This window comes from Chrysoperla carnea, chromosome 3 (genome assembly GCF_905475395.1).
Source record: "Chrysoperla carnea chromosome 3, inChrCarn1.1, whole genome shotgun sequence".
Taxonomy (NCBI): Eukaryota; Metazoa; Arthropoda; class Insecta; order Neuroptera; family Chrysopidae; genus Chrysoperla; species Chrysoperla carnea.
Window position 1 is genome coordinate 77,189,262 of NC_058339.1, and position 20,566 is coordinate 77,209,827.

The 20,566-nt window shown below is 28.3% G+C and overlaps 2 protein-coding genes across 2 annotated transcripts in view; both read right to left on the reverse strand.

Moving 5' to 3' along the window:
• The window catches only part of LOC123294475 (neurocalcin homolog), a 356,610-nt gene that overhangs the window by 250,369 nt on the left and 85,675 nt on the right, over positions 1–20,566 (reverse strand). The gene's annotated exons all lie outside the window — the stretch shown is intronic.
• LOC123294476 (neuronal calcium sensor 2) overlaps positions 1–20,566 on the reverse strand; it is a 331,531-nt gene that overhangs the window by 242,468 nt on the left and 68,497 nt on the right. Inside the window, exon 3 of the mRNA XM_044875521.1 lies at positions 9,757–9,828. The gene's annotated coding sequence lies outside the window, so the exon portion shown is untranslated. The remainder of the gene's footprint in view (positions 1–9,756; positions 9,829–20,566) is intronic.

Genomic DNA, 20,566 nt, shown 5'->3' on the forward strand with positions numbered 1-20,566 from the left:
TTTTTGGATGAAAACAATGCTCACTAATCGTTTGACAAGCCGGTAAATTGTGATGTAAAGTAAATTTAATTGGCTATTTAATTTTAATACTTACGTTGCTCTAAGAATAACGCTTTTTTTAAATCTTCATTTTTGTAAAAAAAAAAAAAATCGTATAGTGGAGTTAGTTATGCAATTAGCTACTGCGGTTAGTTGAGCAATTGCTTATTTTAATACAAAAAAAAGCGTTAATTCTGCTGCTATAGAATATGACGTGAAACGTATGACTTAAACACTTAAACCACATATAATACGAATACATTTATGATTGATTTATATTAGGGTCCTTTTCTAAGGTTAATTTATTTACTGCCCAACTTGCCCTATATACTTGCTCAACTTACCCCAATAGTGGGGTAAGAGCAGCTCCAACTATCGTCACTTAAAGCTAGTTTCCTCGAAAATTATAGGAGATATCGAAAATTTTCTATTAATACTTCCAACAATAATAATTCAAATTCCAAAAGGTTAATAAACTTCAAATATGTAACAAACAAAAAACACAAAAAACAGAAAACAGCGCCTTATACTTCATTGCTTCGAAAAGAAAATACACAAAAACATTATGTACACTTTAGAATAATATTTTAAATCAATAAGTTATTACAACAAGAAAAAAAAATTTCAATTTGTGAAAATTGGAAAAAAAAGAAAGCATAACAAATGTACAAATATTTTAGTTGATTTAACAATATGTTATGTTTTTATCTTTTTACCTCTTATAGTGAAAAATTTAGAGTACCGTAGCATATAATAAAAAAAACTTTTAACAAAAAGAAAATCGACTTCAAAAGAAACAACTCAGTTTCCTTGGCTAACACCGACTCCAAAAATAACAATAATTTTAACTAAATTATATTATCGTTATTTTTTTACTTTTTATTGCATATTAATTTGTTTTGGAAGATTTTTTCTTTTGAAGTCGGATTTCTTCGGTCGAGTACCTTGACAGAACAGTTTGCTATATTAGCTTGGCTGACACCGTCTCCAAAAATACCAATAATTTTAACTACATTATTATACCATGTATATATGAAATATACATAGTATATTAAGTTTAGTCCCAAGTTTGTAACGCTTAAAAATATTGAAGCCGCGAAAAAAATTTTGGTATAGGTAAATCGATCGGAAATCGATCCGAAATATCGTTTATTTTCGAAAATTACTCTGCCAAATAATTTTTTACGATTTTTTCGAATTTTTCTAAGGGGTACCCCTTGAAAAAATTGCAAAAAATCGATACAAATTTATCGTCTCCAATTTCGATAAAACTCTGTATATAAGGTAATTTTGACCCAAAAAATACAAAAATCGGTTTCATTTAACAATTGGGCGAATAATTCTCGAAATAATACCGGAAATCGATCCGAAATATCGTTTTTTTCGAAAATTACTCGGCCAATCGCCAAATAAACTCGATTTTTGAATTTCTTGGGTCAAAATTACCTTATAAACTGAGTTTCATCAAATTCCGAAACAAATTATTTTTTATGATTTTTTCGAATTTTTCTAAGGGGTACCCCTTGAAAAAATTGCAATTGTCATGCACGTTTTGTTTTATATTTACCGGAGTTGTTTAAGGAATAACTAGCCAAGCCAAATCGCTTTCGACCAACTTAAACAATTGAACCAGGTTTTTTTGAATTAAAATTTATAATGAAGTCTGCAATACAGAATCCATCTTTACAAATCAGACCCACACTTTCCCGATTTATTTTATCAATAAACTTATATACCTATGATATTGATATAAACCTCTGGATAAACCTAAACCTCCCCGTTTCTCGATACAGTTAGTACAAAAAAAGCATTTCTTACTTACTGTGTTTTCTTTTTGTTAAATTAGAAAACATTCTTCATATTATTTCTTTTTTGTCAAAAAAAGACATTCACAGAAATATTAACAAAAAAAAAAAGAAAATAAGACGAAAACTTGAAGGTATCAGCCGACAACCTACAATTGGATAGAAAAATAGGTAATCATAAATCATGGTAATTGTTTATACTTTATTTATGTCATTTTGTTGAGAAAGGAAAAGGATATTTTTGAATAACAATACGGCGAAAAAAGAAAATGGTTTAAATTTGTCGCTCAAACTTTTCTTACAATTTTTTCTGCTAAAAAGCTTGTCTTAAGAGTAAATTTATTCAGTTCAAGGGTTGTCCAAAATTCTAGAAAAATTAATATGAAACTCAAAAATTTAGTTTAATCGAGAAAAATGTGCTCAATTTCAAAGTGCTCAATCTGATACGGGCATTGAATTTAATATAAGTTTTCCGGCTCAATTTCCTTATATTGAATATTGAGATATTCAGAGATATTTTAACGAAAACCGTTAATCAAATATCGCATATTTCAGATTCTATGAATCATGTAAGAAATTTCAAATCTCAAATTCCATGCTAAAGAACCACAAAAATTTCTACAAACTCCATTTTATTATTCGTTATATCCCCCAAACAATGAAGAGATTTAACGATAGTAATATTTTATTTTCGTTTCAGTCAGATGATACCAAAATATGTTCCAGATGAAAATACACACAACCCTTAATCCACATATGAAAACTACGAACGAACAAGCAATAGCGAACATATAAAGTGTAGGAGGATATATTCATGGTTTTTAGTGTGATTTATTATAGCAAAAGATTTTTCATTCCTAACGCAGGTATGATACACATTGTTCGTAGATGGTGCCTGTTGAATTGTCATCATGGCAGCTTTAAAAGTATAAAAAATAGTTTTCAATTTTATAACACTCTCTAGAAGTTGATTGCTATAAAAAACAAACGTAATACTATGACAATTTAAAATCAATTCGTTTATTTTTTATCAGAGTATCTACAGTCACACGCTAGCGTAGAATTAGTTTTACGTCTCTCATACTTCTGTTTACTATGTTTCTGTTTGGTAAAAATCTTCAATTTTTCCAAAATGGATGTTTTCCTTCACTTAAGCTAACTCCACAGTCGAATATAAAAAAAAAGGAGCAAGCAATTTGCCAGAAAATAATTTTTTGAAATTTTGTACTTATAATTCCAAAAATACATTAAGTAGAAACAACATAGATTAGACAAAAAGTGGTTCATAGTGGTTCATTTCTAGCATAGATTAGACAAAAAGTAGTTCAGAAGCAGAAAAAAATGAGAAAATTGAATAAGAAAAATAATTGGTTTGGAAGACGAATATGATAAAGACAAAATATGATTTAAAAAAATTTGTGTTTGCCAAATAAAATTTACTATTGCATCTAAATAGTCTTTTAAATCAATTCAGAGCTTAAAAACCCCTTCATTTTATTTTGACCTGATTTGATATAAATACTCCCCTGTGCGACATTTTAATTCAAATTTATTCAATTTTTTTAAATGTCAAAAACAAGCTACAAGCATTTTAATTATTTCCACAATTTGTAGAGATTTTCAAAATATTCCAGATTTTTTATTTGAATAAGAGTCAATCTAATTAAAATTTTTCAGTTTTCCGTCGGCTAACCAATTCGATAAGCGGAAAAAGAATCGCCAGTGAGCCCTCATTAAATGATTAAATAATCGCGTCTTCAAAAACGAAGCTATTCTTATAATACATTCCTATCCCTATATATTATAAATGTGAAAGTAAGGATGTGTGTTTGTTTGTTTTTTTGTTTATTTATCTGTTTTTTTGTTTGTTTGTTTGTTACGCTTTCACGCAACTAGCGAATGGTTTTTATTGAAACTGTACAGCAATATAGCTTATACATCAGAATAACACATGATCTTTAATTTATAAAGATATATTTTTTAAAAAAAATTTAATTTAATTTGACATTTCCATAAATTACAGATTTCTGTAAAATTATCAATATAAAAATTGCATAGTCATCTTTTCTGATATACTCAATGAATTATGACTCTAACTTTTACATTTAAAAAAATAGAAAACCTTACATATATTTTACCTATGTAAAACAATTCCTATCATTATTTCGAATGTTATATAAAGGGGATAAGTGAGGTAGGTGGAAGCTATAACACGGTGGTTTTTATCAATCTTTACTTTTAAATCCAGCGAAGCGTGGGCATAACGCTAGTTCAATTTTACACGCACTATGACATAAAATAGAATGTTCGTTAGTCCGTCTTTTTAGAGAATAAATTAAAATTTCAAGTAGATGCAAAGAATAACCGTCCCCTTAAGAATTACTAACTACAAAACTTTTTTCTACTAACTATATTATTACTAACTACATCATACAAAACGTATGTTTGCGGACACCGAAACTACGTAATTTTTATACCAATTTATGCGTAAAATCACGCTATCGTGTAACTAGACCCGGTATAATTTTTTTTCACATACGTGTTCTAACTCGGCAATAATTTTTCTTTTATTGTTTATATATGTAAATTAAGGATAAAAGAAAAAAAAACGATCATCTGACCTTAAAATTAACATATTACGATTTTCTTGTATGTTTTCCTGTTGACCAATAAACAACTAAGTTTTGATAGGTTTAATTGAATTTGGCGTCAGTTTTATGTCTCGAATGCTGGTAACAACTATGATATTATTATTTGTTTTTTCTACCATCAAGGTTATTTTCGAATCGAATAATATTATTAATATAATATTCTTTAGTTATAGAATTGTTTGGTAGTACCATTTTACGCATGGTATTAGCAATCGATAGTTCGTGATTTTCACAAGTAAGTTCCTTGTAATGGCCTCGAAAAATACCAATATAAATCACGTCTGTATTTAGACAGTTTTTAGAAAAATATATTGTATTCTTCTCGATAAAGTTTTTATTTATTTTGACATAAAGTTAATATACTTGGCTATGTAAGTTAAATAAAATTAAGTTTTTTTGAAAACTTGCCATTTTAGACGATCTCTGATCTAATTCCCTACTTAAATAACGATTAACATTTTTTTGAAAGTATTAAAAAATAATTTTTTTGCAACTTTTTAAAGGTATTAAAAAAAATTAAACAGATTTTTTTTAGGTTAAATAAAATTTTCGTAAAAATACGAGAAAAACAAGTTTAACACTTTGAGTTTTGAAAATAAAATGAGACAAACAATTGACTGAGTTAATTGTTGAAATACCCTGTAGGAATACTGAAAATTTTTAATAAACTAGGTAAGTTTAAGAATCCAACAAAATTATGGTGGTCGAATTTGTTTTGGTTTTCGAAGATTATCGAAAGTATTTTCTAACATTTTTTGTTTTTGTTTTTCTAGCCTCTTTCAGAAGACCATTAGTTGAAGGTACCTGCATTCTTTCAACTGCCTATCTTTTATAGTTTTGCAGAAAACGGATAATTAGGTTTTGTGCTAATTAGCGACCTGATAGGTAAACGGGAATGTTTACGAGAAAATGTTTCAAACAAAATTTGTTTATTTTTTATAAGGAACTTTTCTTATACACTTGACTTTTGTTCTATCTCTAACAGTTTACAAGATGAATCCGACTACTGACCAATGTTGCTCATTAACAAACTCAAACTTACGTCCTGAGCACACTATAAAAATTTCAGCTTGATATCCCTTTTCGCTTTTGAGTTATTATGTTGACGGCGGACAGACGAAAATGAACTAATAAGATGATTTTGTATGAATGCCTATATACCGAAAATTTTGTTCGTTGCATCAATAATTTTAAGAGTTACAAACTTGGGACACAAATTTGTATACCTAGATATATATTTCATGTATACAACGTATAAAAATATAGAATTAACGCATCAGTTCACTAGTAATTTTATTCAAATATTGTAAAAGTCAAACAAATTTTCACATCTTAGAAATAAAAACTTTCTTCCATAGTTAATCAAGCACAAAAAATAATCAATTGTAACTTTATTTTTCTTGTAAAAATTCAATTTTATAACTTTGAAGGTTCCGGTTTATCAAGCACAATTGATTATTTTTGTAATTTTATTTTTCTAGTAAAAATTCAATTTTATAACTTTGAATGTCAGTATCATGACACGACGTTACCAAATAAAAACTTTTCTGTTTATTTTTCTATCAAAATATTATATTTTCGTTTTAAATAAATGTTATGCAAAGTGTTTGAATAATAATCGAACCCCAATAACCGCCATATTCACGACAATTTGCAATATACAGCAAAATAATTTTAAACAATTTATTTGAATTGTCTTGAAAATTATTTCCGTTAATTTTTTTGAAAATTTTATTTAAATTTGTATAAAAAAAACCCGGTCGGTCGGAGGTCGGAGACGATCCACAAAAGCATTTGATATATGTTAGAAAAGCAGATGCTTGAATAGATTAGTACAAAACATTTGCTTCATCTGGCTAAAAAAGCATATCTTGTAGATGAAGGTCGTATACCAGACCCAAAAAAAAAATTTTACCTCAAACATAAAAATACTGTTTGACGAATATTTGAAATGTATAGTCACGACACACTCAAATCAATTATTAATATATTCCGATTTTTCTTAAAAGGTTTGTATCTTTTATTTCAATCCAGACAGGAAAAAATTACAAAAAAAAATCCATTATGCGTAATAAAATTTGGAAAAAAAAAACAATGAATAGAAATGAAGATTACGAAGGTTAATCGAATCTTTGGGTGATAAAAAAAGGTAATTTTTTATGAACAAGCTTGATCGACAAAATTGATCCACACTGAAAAAAAAATTTTTTCCACCTAGGTAGTTGCCCCGACTATACAATGGCGAGGGTTATGTGTTTGATCCATATATATGTTCATCTGTTCGGACCTAGCTTCTAAACTACTTATCATAATTTGACAAACAAGGTATCGTTAGACGCGACTTAATTTCCCGCTGGTTATAGGCTAAGTACCGTCACATTAAATTGAATATGGCGCTCTCTAGAAGACATAAAGTTATGATCGAAAAACAAATTTCGATTAAATTGTAGCTTGTTTGGTTTTAAATTAAAGGGCGTAATTAGCACTTTTCCAAAATATATATATTGTTATACTTGATCACGAAATTATAACCGCAAAAGAGTTTAAAATGAATGTATTTCCGTCTGTTCCCTCCGAGCTTCCAAACTACTAAGTATACTTTGCCAAAGGAGGTATCGTTAGAAGCGTCTTGATGGTCCGCTGGTTATAAGCCACGTACCGTCACATTAAATTGAGTACGGTTCCCTCTAGAGGATATAAAGCTATGATAGCACTTTTCAAGTATATATGTTGTTATTCTTTCAACCGAAATTATAACCCCAAAATAATTTAAATAAAATAAAGTTCGAAACTAAAACCCCGACAGTTACAGAATCGCGCTCTTAAATGTATGAAAGATATCTTAGAAGCAAGAAAATATTTTCATCCGAAATTGTTATGATAAGTAAAATCGTCATTACAGTCGGGGGACATCTTTTCGATCCTGTGGACAACTGTTTAATCTTAGAGGTCACCCGACTGTAATAACGATTTTATTTGTCATAACAATTTCAGATGAATATATTTTCTTGTTTTTATACTTTTAAGAGCGCGATTCTGTAACTGTCCGGGTTTTAGTTATCAAACTTTATTTTATTTTTTCTCTCGCAAGCAAATTGTTATGCATGTGATGAGATTAAGTTCAGTCCGCACAGCAATATGTGTATTGTAACAAAACTTAGTATCAAAATTAGTAATTACTAATTTAAAAAATATAGAAGTTTATACTCTTTTCTGTCTATTAGGGGACCATTACAGGGTCCCCTATAGTTTCTTGGAGTCGCGAATATACAACCTACATTTTTCAAGATAATAATGAAGACATCAATTCTTTAAATTACACATTTCAGGTCTGTTAAACTTATGATTTTATGGAGAAAATTAATTGCTCCATTTGTAGTAATGGACGTTTCAAATTTATTCAATTTTTCTTGAAAACGTTTTTACATATTATATAAATTATTATTGTCACATTCTTATAATACATTTTTGTAAAATTTATCAAATTTTAATTTATAGAATTTAAGAAAGAATAAAAAAGCAATTTTAAATCAATTTCAAAATTAAGTTAACAAGACAATTTTCAAGGACAGACACTTACCAATACAAAAGCCTTAATGGTAATATGTTTTTATACCATGTATATATGAAATATACATAGTATATTAAGTTAAGTCCCAAGTTTGTAACGTTTAAAAATATTGATGCTACGAAACAAATTTTCTTATAGATGTTCATTGAATCTTCTAATTAGTCCATTTTTGGTTGTCCAACGTTGTTGAAAAACGTTGATGAATTTTTAATGTTTCAATTCAACCCGTTTCTATTTGCTTAATCCAGTCTTGAGCTTTTTCGTTTATCTTTACAATTACTATCCACTATCTAAGATAACTCGCACATTAAACAGAGTTACTCAATAAGATGTCACCACTCATATGATAATAGATAATATTTAATTTTTTATCGATGCGGACACTAAATATGTCCACTTGGTTGACTTTAGAAGAGAGAAGCATGGTATCAACTTTATCCTTCCAAGTTGCTATTTCCCTTTTCTCTGCTAAACTCAGTAGAACAATAATGTTGTTTAATACGAAAAGAAAATTAAAAATTATTTACTACCGTATAAATGGTAACGTCTTTTTGAACAATCCTGTAAAGAAAAACTTAAAATGCCACCTGCCATAATATTGATTTAAAATAATCTTTACATTAAAACTCATGTAAGTAATTTTCTTAAATAAGAAACACTTTGTTTTAACCATTTTAACTTTAAGCATCCTTTGAGAAAACGTGTATGCGAGTGGGTGTCGATAGGTGTGTCAGTGGGTGGATGGTTTTTGTTTTATATCAAATACCAACACTAAATTCCTGTACAATAGTGAGTAAATAACATGGTAATACAGTGTTACAACAATTGTGGTTAATTTTTAGCCACAAAATATATACCATGTTTTAGCTTCAAACAAAAAACTATGTTAAATTATTTTATGCGAACATCTTAATTCTTATCTTACTGTGTTTCAGCCTAATAAAGCCTAACTCATGTTTCCAATCGTCTGTGTTTCAGTCCAATTTAAACAAATCGACTTTTTACGCCTTTAAGAATATGTACTTAAACAAATTTTTCAAAATCCGAATTATTTTCGGAAATACAGTGGATTTTGTGGAAGACTTCAGTAAAAGTCCCATTTTACAATAGAAGAAGGCTTAATGATTTTGCGATCGCCGATTGATGCAAAGTGAGTGTATTAATATCCGTGTTATTCTGCCGGAAGTGTTTCTCAAAGTTAAAACGCGCTTTTCTCGAAAATATTTTTTCGCGGTGGTTGTCATGATATCTCAATTTAGCGAGAAATCTTCTTTATAAATTTCTCTATCGGCTCCGCTTGGATATAAAAAAATTTCTAGATTATTTTTAAAAAATTCAAAAAGAGGGGACAAAAAATATTGTTCTTTCATGTCGACGCCACTTGCTGATTTTTCTTTTTTTCTTTTGGCTAAGGTCAAGCCGATAGCGACATCTTTACTAACCGTTTTGATTGTTCCACAATCAAAGAAAATAGACAACAAGAGAGAAAAATATATAAAATTATCTTTATTATTTATCCCAATAAAAAAGTTAAGCACAATGAACCTTAATTAATAAAAATTAAATTATCCAAAAAGGTAAATAAAATGATTGTGTGTTGGTTTTCATTTTCTGCATAGAATTTTTATCATTATATCTGTATACATATTATAGTAGTAACCTTAAACAAAATTAAATTTTCTTCACTTACCAGTTCATAACGTGGGCTGAATTCATGATAACATTAAAAACATATCGGCATCAGAGCATTGGCGAATAATAACTGAAAAAGGAAAATAAAAATAATTAAATCAATTTAGTTTTATAAATTTATTTAATAAAAAAAAATTGTTGAAAAAGAACACAATTTATTGATCAATTTCAATTTTATATTTTGTGTGTGCGAAAAAAAGTAAATAATCTTATTAGATTAAGGATAATAATAAGCTAGTTTTATCTTGGTATAATTTTTTCCTTTTGGAAAAAATTAATTTTCATTATTGTAGGATTTCTTTGTTTAAATTCAATATCTGGCCCTTAGGCCCTTATAATACCTGGATACAGTTAAATATGCCTATAAATGCATGTGAGTAGATTAAATTCCCACAAAATATAGGTACTGGAGCAATGTACCGTACTCAACATCAAAAAAGATCAACTCAACATAGCACAGTTAATAAGCCGGGGTGTTTGGAAAAGTTGGGAAACAGCATCGATTCTAAGGAAACTTTTTGTAAAGGGTTTACAGTACCCCACGGAACATTCAGTCACCTTAACCTCAAGGGGGTTAAGATCATAAGGGGGCATATGTAGGTGAAAATTTTTTAAAATGCTTATTTCGGCTTGAAATTGTCATCTAGCAGGTATTTTGGGTCGCTGAATACGAATTCGTTGTCTGATTACACGAATTCTGTCAACTTCCGAAAATCTCACCTATTTAGTCTGGTTATAAATTTCCAATTAGCAATCAACTAGAATAATTTTTAGATTCTATATTTTAATTCTTACTCTTCGTCTTATATTCTTAAGTTATAACATATAATTCACCATCAAAATTGAAAATATATATTTTTTCTAATTTGTGTACGTTATAACATAATTCACCATCAAAATGGAAAATATATATTTTTTTCTAATATGTGTTCCCACTACCGTGTTCATAAATCCATAATTTAGTCCTGACAACATTTTTTTTTTTTTTTTCAATAATTTATTAAGGTTTAAACTTTAATTTAAATAGGTTTTTTTTTAATTTCCACTGACTAGTGTTGGAGAAATCTATGAAAACATATAATCCATCTAACGTTTTCCCATAAAATGAATATTAAAATATGCCTACTTTTGAAGTAATTTATTTAATTAAATAATCGGGCAACCTCACCACAAACTTTCAGGATTGATCTAGACTTAGTCCAACTTCATATTTAAACAAAAAAAGCAAGCCTTTTAAATAATGCCCCGGTGCTCGTACATCCTTAATTAGTATGAAAATTTCGACTGACAATTATCCAAAGTACATTATTTATAAACACGTCACATATGCAAATAAAAACAAACAAATAGAAAAATATTACAATTGAATGCATGAAAAAACTTAACTATCCGTTTGGTAATCGGAAAACGTAAAATAGTAAAATATTATGTATAAAAAAAACTAAAATAAATACAATAATATTTACTAGAATTATGTTGAACGATGACAAATAAAAAAAATTAACATGATCACGCTTTATTCAGTGTAGCGTAAATATTTACAATATTTACATACATTTAAACCGAAACGTGTATCCAATTGTATAGCTAATCCAAACAACAATTGTACTACGTTCTATAAACCCTTCGGTCATAGCATGTAAGTTCTTCAATTGTTTATTAGTGTTACATGCAAACTAATATCACATGAATCGATCTGTATTTCATAAACTGTAATACCAATTCAAAATGAATCATAAAAGAAAGGCAGAAATCTTGTTTAAAAACCTGAAAAATGTTTAGTTTTCTTGGACAGACTGTTAAAAACTCACGGCAGTTTGTTAGTGGCTTTCTCCTGTGAATACGAAAGTAAAAACCCCATAGACTTAAAAAAAATTTCAGGCCAGTTTTAGACAGAAAATCTCTTTAAATTTAGTAATGCATTTAAAACAGTTTAAGTAAGCGTAGAATGTAAACCCTGCAACACAGAAACATTTCTCGTGGCATTATTGTTTTGAAAAATCTCGTATTTCTATGTAAAAATGGTCCTGGAAGAATGTTTTTTACATACAATTAATATGTTGTGCTCTTAGGTAGAATTGTTCTAAAATTAAATTTTCATTCCCTGACTGTTAAAACGGTTAGGTAGCTTGTAGATGGGCTTGTAATATGTAGGGTTAAGGTACGGCCCATTTTCAAGCCGTCCACTTTCCATTCTACAATATTCAACGTAATCATGGTAAAAGTGGTCATGGTAAAATTAGACAAGATATGCTCTTACGCCGGTAGGAGAAGGGTGGGAGCATTCTCTCACTATCGAAAATCTCTCTGGCACGGTATCCAGTCACCGCCATATTGATTTTTTGTTTACCATTTGATTATTTGTTTCATCGAATCATCTCGATAATATTTAAAAATTTGGATGTAAACTTTCATTGTGAAGATTTTTTCATTACTAAAATCAAGGATTGTTCACGGAAACGTATTCAGGTTTTTTACAACATTTGAATCAGGAAACTGGAACAAGCTAAGATGGCGTTGACTGAGTACGTGCAAGAACTGAACTAAATTCATCCTCCATCGAACATACCTTGTCTAATTCTACCATGGAAGTTGTTATAACGACAGTTGAGTTAAAGAACATTTAACAAACCGTTTAAGTCACCGGGACATATATAAGTGAAATGTTTGATCTTGACATTTTTATACCACGTATATATATGAAATATACATAGAATATTAAATTTAGTCCTAAGTTTGTAACGCTTAAAAATATTGATGCTACGAAAAAATTTTTGTTATGGATGTTCATAGTCCATCCGTCCGTCCGCCCATCTGTCAACACGATAACTCAAAAAAGAAAAAAGATATCAAGCTGAAATTTTTACGGCGTACTCAGGACGTAAAAATTAGGTTGAGTACGTAAATGAACAACATAGGTCAATTGGGTCTTGGGTTCGTAGGACCCATCTTGTAAATCGTTAGAGATGGAACAGAAGTTTCAATGTAAAAAAATTCTGCTTTTGTCTTTGTATTCATAGAAAATCTAAAGAGAGTATTTAAAATTTGCCTGAATGTCTAGAGGATTCTTGTCATAAATAATGACTATAAAAAAAGAAAAAATCATCACAAGGATAGACAATTAAAATATTAACCTTATAAATTGTGTAAAAAAAATGTAATGCAAATATTTCAAAACAAAAAAGAAAAACAGCATTAATTTATTATTGTATCATTATATTATAGAAATAAACTATTGTAATGGAAAGAACTATTAGAAATTCAATTTCAAAAACTATTTAATAGGGGTGTTGTCTAGTTTTAATCTCTTCAGGTGAACAGTTCTCACTGGACTGGCAGAAAAGTGAAGTTAGTTTTTGAAAATTTTTAGAATTGCGCAACATATGAACCTTTAAAATTTTTAATTAAACATGAGGAAGAAACAGTTTAGTGAGGCCATTGCACGGTATCACCATAGAGATTACAAGCATATAACAAATATAAAACTTTGTTGTGCTAAAAGAAGATAGGCTACAGTCTTTGAATGCTTATTACTTTTTCGCTTTTTAATCAATTTTAATTTCACTTTAAAATTTTGTTATGGTATCAAGTCTAGTTTTACATTTTTATGGATAATATGGCAAATCGACATCAAGAAATTACCGTATTGCTTTGGATTCAAAGCAAGTTTTTACTTAATTAAAACTTTAAAAAGGATTGATCAAATTTCTTAATAATAAATTTATACATGTTACTTGAAAGAAATGGGATAAAATACCAACACATTTTTGAACTATTCAGCTTTAAGTACTGAAACTTTACAACTTCCAATATCGTATGAATGGCGTAGCTGGAGGACCGAGATCGTTTTTCTTGATCGTTGCTTCTTTATCTCAAAAATTATCAAAATTCGAGTGAACGAACATTTTCGAAATACTCATTTCAAACAAAGAGTTTATAAAACACTCGTAGTTTATTTTTCACTAAAATTATCAATGTTCTGGATGGGAAAATTTTGTTTTTCCTTAATTAAACTTTTGGCTAATTTTTTGTTAATTTTTAAAATAAACTCTTGGGCAAACCTTTTACAAAATTTTTTATTATATTATCAATATGATATTTAACGACACAACCGTAGTCAAGAACCGTAATAATTTATGAATAAATAATATGAATTTTTTTTTCCTGTACGACGATGGATGTGTAGCGTACCATCATCCATCCCCAAGTGATTTATTCGTCTCTTCGTCAACCCCTAAAAACATAAAATAAAGACCTAAAGAAGATGAATGAATGCAAACATTAAAATATAAACTGAGGGACTTTAACTAAATATATATTCATATATAGATAGATAGGTAGGTACTTTATGTAGAGCTAACAGTAATAAAGTTAGTCAACAGCCTAAAACAACTTCATCGAGAGTACACACGTTCTGAGCTGAGCTGGTGCACACGTAGAAAGTAAAATGTTAAAATTTGATGAATTATTTAACAAAATAATATATCAAGTTTGTTCAATTTAACTTACAGGGTTATCCGCTAAAATACGCAACGAGGAAATAATAAATATACTAAAAATATCCTCCGAATCCTAGATAAACATTACTACTAATGGGTGTTTTTATCACAATTTAAAATTTAAAAAAAAAAAATTAATATAGACCGTTTTTTTAAACGATGAATAAAACATGCTTAAAACTTCGCGAGATGCTTTCTTTCAACGAATCTATCAAACTTTTTTCCACAAGGTCGCGTTTCCAAATGAGCATGATGAAGTCATATTTGAGTTATGGTTTTGAAAAAAGCCCATCAGCGCAGTATTTATGTAGAACAAAATATTTTCATGTTTTATAATTTATTAATGTTATCACGTCGTCATAGTGTCCGAAAATTCCTTGCTGCGTTTTTTCAGAACTATAATTAAAATATGACGTCATCATGCTCATTTGCAAACGTAGCATTTGCGAAAAAATCGTAGAGGAAAGTTTTGTAGGCTTGTCAAAAGGAAGTCACTTACGAGGTTTCAAGTAAGTAAAACCAGTGGTTTCCCACGATCGAATTTCAATGAAACTGGCTTTTTAGGAAAGTAGTGATGAGTAAGACCATGTTTGTCTTGGCGATAGTATCTTGGTCTTACAAAAATTTGTCTTAGTCTTGCAACGTTGGCTCATGGTCTTGTAAAAATAATCTCAGCCTTTCTCTCAGGCAATTTTATTCACATTACAATGAATATACGTGTATACAGGATAAAAGTCGTACATCTGACTTCACCTATCTTAGACAAAATTAATTATTATGTGTTTTGGTGACGTCATCATACTTAAAAAACTATAATATTTGAAAATTATCCATTACGATAAAGTTTACGTACGATTTCAATAATTTTTACTTTCATAGATTTAATCTTTACGATATTTTTATTTCTTGAAATGAACGTATGACCCCTTAACCCATTTCGAAAGAAAATCGAATTTACTTGAATTAGTTTTGTTATCACTAAGATCATTAAACAGGTTAAAAATAAAATGTTATTATTACTTTATTATCTTTGAAAAAGTTTTTCTTTGAATTTTGATAACAGTACGGTAAAATTACTGGTTTTTACGATCCTGATGCCCCATATATTTAAACAAAAACTTACACATACATATAATTAAACAGTTTAAGCTAAAAGCTTGATTAACTATATAGCCGTAAAAATTTATACATAAGTACATAAAAAGTTTTTTTTTTGGTTTGTTAACAAAATCATTATTTTTGTTGCTATCAGCATGAAAATTTATTACTTTATAGATGGAAAACACGTTGAAAAAACGAGCTTAAAGTTTTTTCCAAGAATTTCCAGATTATAATGAAACAAGTTTTAAATGATTTTCTATAGTATCATCTTTGTAAATCCAAAAGGTCGAATGCCAAACCATTGAAAGCTTTTTTCGTTGTTGGAACGCCCTAAAATCAATTTGGTCAACAAAGATCAATTAAGTGGTCTATTATTTTTTATAATCGATTATAATAGAATCAATTAAAAGTGAAATTTTAACCTTATGGAAAACTCATTGACAAGATATAGTAAGTTTGGCTGCTTTGTTAAGTTTTAAAGGTGGGCAGAGAATGAAAAAAATTTATTTAAGAATTACCTTGTTTTATGTGCACTGATCCATGTTGAACTTGAAACAATTTAACGAAAAAATTAAACACTTAATGTTTTTTTAAACTTTTGAAGAACAAATATCATGTCAATTGGGTTCAATTTTATTTCAAAGCGCTGTACCTATAAGACTTGGAGCTAATACCCGTTTTCTATAAAGTTAGAAACATTTTAAACTGTTTTAAAGCACGGATTAAAAAAATTATATAAACACAGTGAAGTGAAGAAATGTAAGAAAACTTTCATCATTTCCAGAAATCTAAGTTAACTTTCGACAAAAAAAAATTGAATTTACTGAATATATGCCAAATTCTTTTTACGAAGTTTTTGCGACTGTTTGTGAAAACGGTACATGGAAAAAATTGCAAAAATGTGTTTTCTTGACTTGAATGAAAATTATTTTTATAATAAATATGAATATTACAGTAATTATGGAAATTTGATTAATTTTATCGGCAAATCTACGCATTTTCATGTATAAGTATAACGATATCCAAACCCTTTTGAATTTGAGGTTTATGGATACCTTGAGAACAGTAAAACGAATTAATTTTCAGTCAGTGGCAGTGTTTTCGCCATATCCAAATTAGTTAGTTACAATGTTTCGTTAAAAAATAGAAAAACCTATTATATATTCTTTTTATTAATTTCTATATATTAGTAGAAATCTTTTGAAAAAATGAGAAAAAAATTGTTCCTTTTGATTTATATAAAAAAACTGTTCAGTTTTTTGGATAATTTGAGCTCGAAAATTATTAAAATTGAATGTATTTAACTGTACCAACTAGCACTTTTTCATGAAAATAAAGTGTGTTTATTAGAGGTTCACATCTTGTTGGCAACAATATTTTGTTTGATAAGCGATTTGACAGCAGACAGTTGTTTTGTTTTAATATTTTTCCATTCCATAATGGATAGACACGCTAGAGCAACGCTTACAAATTATTGAAATTTTTTATTTTAATGCAGTATTTTTATGAAAATTAAAGTTAGTTCAAAATTTTGCGATCTAACCCCATTAATTACTTTCATTGAAGATGTAGCATTCGAATTATTTTCGTGAATTATTTTCGAAATACGACCGAAAACATTATTCAAACATTGATGGCATAAAATTATCTTTGCAATGTTCTAAAAGACTGTATAAGGTCGATTGTCATTCACCAATCTGATAACCAGATGAGACATATTTTTTATAAAATTTTATTGATGTTTAAACATTCCTATCATAGTTTTTCCTGAATATAGGGTTTCGTTTTTTTAGTTTTGCCTGAAAAAATGGGAAAAATAGATTAATATTAATTTAATTTAAGATAGCCATGAACATTATTCGATAGAAAAACTATGATTAGAGTATTTAAAAATCAATAAAATTTCGAAAAAAATATGTCTCATCTAGTTAACAGATGAGGCAAGATCGACCTTACACCGTCTCTTTTACTAAAATAAGGCAGTTTATTGATATAAAAAAAAAATTTTACCCTTCTTTTTCTAAGAAACCACCCATTACTAAGAAAGGTATATTTCTAATATAGAACAAAAACCTTAAATTGTTCAACCTAAACTAAATTCTAAAGTAAAGTAAATAACTAGAAGGTGTGCAGAGCCACCTAGTTATATTTTCCAGGTACTATACTACAGTAGTACATCCAGTATTAAAGAGGACGCTACACGATCAATGAATACGCTGTTGTGTATATGAGATCGACGTCGCATCGTGCGCCACTTACTCATATGTGGAGATACATATACTAACTGAAATGGGTAATGCAGGACATATTTTAACAACATACAAAGTGGTTCAAGTTATAAAAGTAGAATTCTTTTGAAGCAATTCACTTGTTAAATGGATTCTGTATTTAGTTTAAAAAAAACAGATTTTTTACTGTCTAAGTGTAAAAGATAGGTAAACAGATATTTTCTATATACCTAGAAAACGGTTCTTAACATTTTTTTCAAAAACAACGTAGGTATTGAAACATTAAGGCTCTTGTCTCCGTACATTATAGGACAAATATTTTGGGCTATATAATGATTCTTGTAATAAATATTGCGTATCAAGGCTGTGTTAAAACAGACATCTCTCTTCAACTACCACTACTCTAACTATAGTCGTTTATGTTCAACAATAAAATTTATTAACTTTGAGTTATAATAACTCAATAATGAAACAGTCAATAATTTTTATTTTCTTTTTAAGTCAGAACAAATACATTAATGTTCATAATAACGTTAAAATAGTGAGAATTTCTAAATACACTATTCGTCGGGAAAGCGACCGTTTCTAAATATAGGATTTTCAAACCCATCTGTAGAGATATGAGTATGCCATCATCCATTTCGAGAAAAAAAATATAGTGCCCCTGACTTTAGTAACCTTTACAGTAACCTTATGAAAAGTCCCATGCTTGAAGCATTGTGTCCACAAATTTTTAATTTTTCTATGCAGCTTTTTTACAGTACAATAATTTCCTAAATTTAAAAATATTTTATTTAGAAAAGGATGCTTTCTTAGATTAAAGTTTATTGAGAAATTGTCATTATTTTGACGTTATGTATCATTTGAAGAAGTTTTGTTGTTATAACTGGATCATCCAGTATATACATATCATTATTAATACATAAAATATTGTATTCCTATCTCTTTTTATGACTACATAGTTCAGGGAAAATATGAAACAAAAAATGATTATATGCGATGGTATACATTTTTTTTAACACATCAATTATTTTTTATTGCAAACCTTAAAAAAATAAAAAATAAAATAATAAATATTGTAGGTGAATATTGATCGTTAAGTAGAATTATGGCATACCAACCTAAAATAATATGACAAATAAGAACTTTATTTGATGAAGTATAGATTTCACTTCCCGGTTCCCGATTGATGACAATACATTTTCTTGGAAGTATTTCTCTTCGCTTCCACCCTTATATATATATATATATATATATATATATATATATATATATATATATATATATATATAAGGATGATTCAGAGCACCTCAAGCTTTTACTTTCATTTTTAGCTCATTCGAGTCAGTGATAGTTTGTGCAACCGCGTTTATGTTAAAGAAAGTCATTATCAAAAACGCGGGGAAACAAATGGGAAGAAAAGAATGGAAAGAAGGGTTTGGATTTTTCGAAATGATTTGCTAAGCTTTTCGGCAACTGTCATTTGCCTTTTTATAGTCAATGATTGTCTTTTGGGTGATTCCATGAAAAAGTGTATCATGAGTGTCTTCGTAAATATTAAATTTTCATTAAAATTTCTTTATTTATGTTTAAAAGAACGTTAAATTACAATTATTTTTAATTTTATTGAGTGAGCTTTGAATCTTTTACATTCTGAAATACTAAGGTTCTTTATTTTACCATTTTCCAATAATTTATTTTATGTTATTTGGCCCCAGATACTTAAAAATCATAAATCCTGCATAGAGGAAGATATTCGATTTTGTACTTGTAAATTTCGTGACTTGACATCTTTTATACTATTTCATCATTAACAAAATTAAGGATGTATGAGTATACCAACAATGTTTTATTTAAATGCTCGAAATTTTTTTATAGGCAGACTTTTACTCAAAGAATATGTGGTTAAAATTTCAGCATAGGTATCCGTGCACATTTTTAAGAAAATTTCATTAAAAATCGATATAAAATATATTGGCTCTTATGGAGGAATCTCAAAAAACTACATATTTTGAAAGTTTTTTATAATTTTCACTTAGAATGAATGAAAACAAATTTTAAAAAAATCTTTCAGGCAATGGCATAGAAAATAATAAAACCAAGTCTCTCCGTCCATATAAAGGATGTAAGAGCAGGGTAGATTTATGGTTGAAATTATTTTTATCTTATTTTCAATTTTAATGATGAATTTTGTTATAACTTGAATTGTAGACGAAAAATGAGAGTAAAATTTTCGATATGTGCCTTTTTTGCGAAATATCGCTGAAAAGCTGAATAATTAAACAAAATGTTCGATATCTTGAAAATTACGCCAGATATCGAACAACTTTATTCTTACTTTTCGTCTTATATCGGCAAGTTATATCATCAAAATTGAAAAAATATATTTTTTAAATTTGTGCCCCCACTATCGTGCTTATACATCCTTAAGTTTGGTTGGTTGTTGCTCTAAAATTCCCCTTCCCCTTTCATATGAAAATAAATTAACGATTCAAATTATAACAACCTTTTCAAATTTCATTTTCAATTTAAAACAATAAAAAATTATTTTTACAATTGAGTATGTTTCAATTTTAAATTAGTGTTTAAAGTAATCCAAATAATTCAGGTTTTATTATTGATCCTTAAAAATTAATTCAATGTTAATATTATACAATGCTCTTGTGTTTTAACTGTTTTGATTATTTAAAATAATACAAAAATGTTTCACAAAATGTAAGACATAACATTTTATTACCTAGAAACATGAAAAGTACGTATGACGATACACGACCTTATGAGTGTGTGTTATCGATTAAAACGTATACAAGTCAAGTGTAATTGTACCTTTACTTCAAAGGTATACTAAGAGAGTTGATATTATTTCACCTATTTTCTGATATCTTTATAAATGACCGACTGTAATTTTATCTTTTGCTGAAATCGTTTTAATCGAGAAGTAACATAAATTTAGGTCAACAATCTAGTAAACGTAAATTAG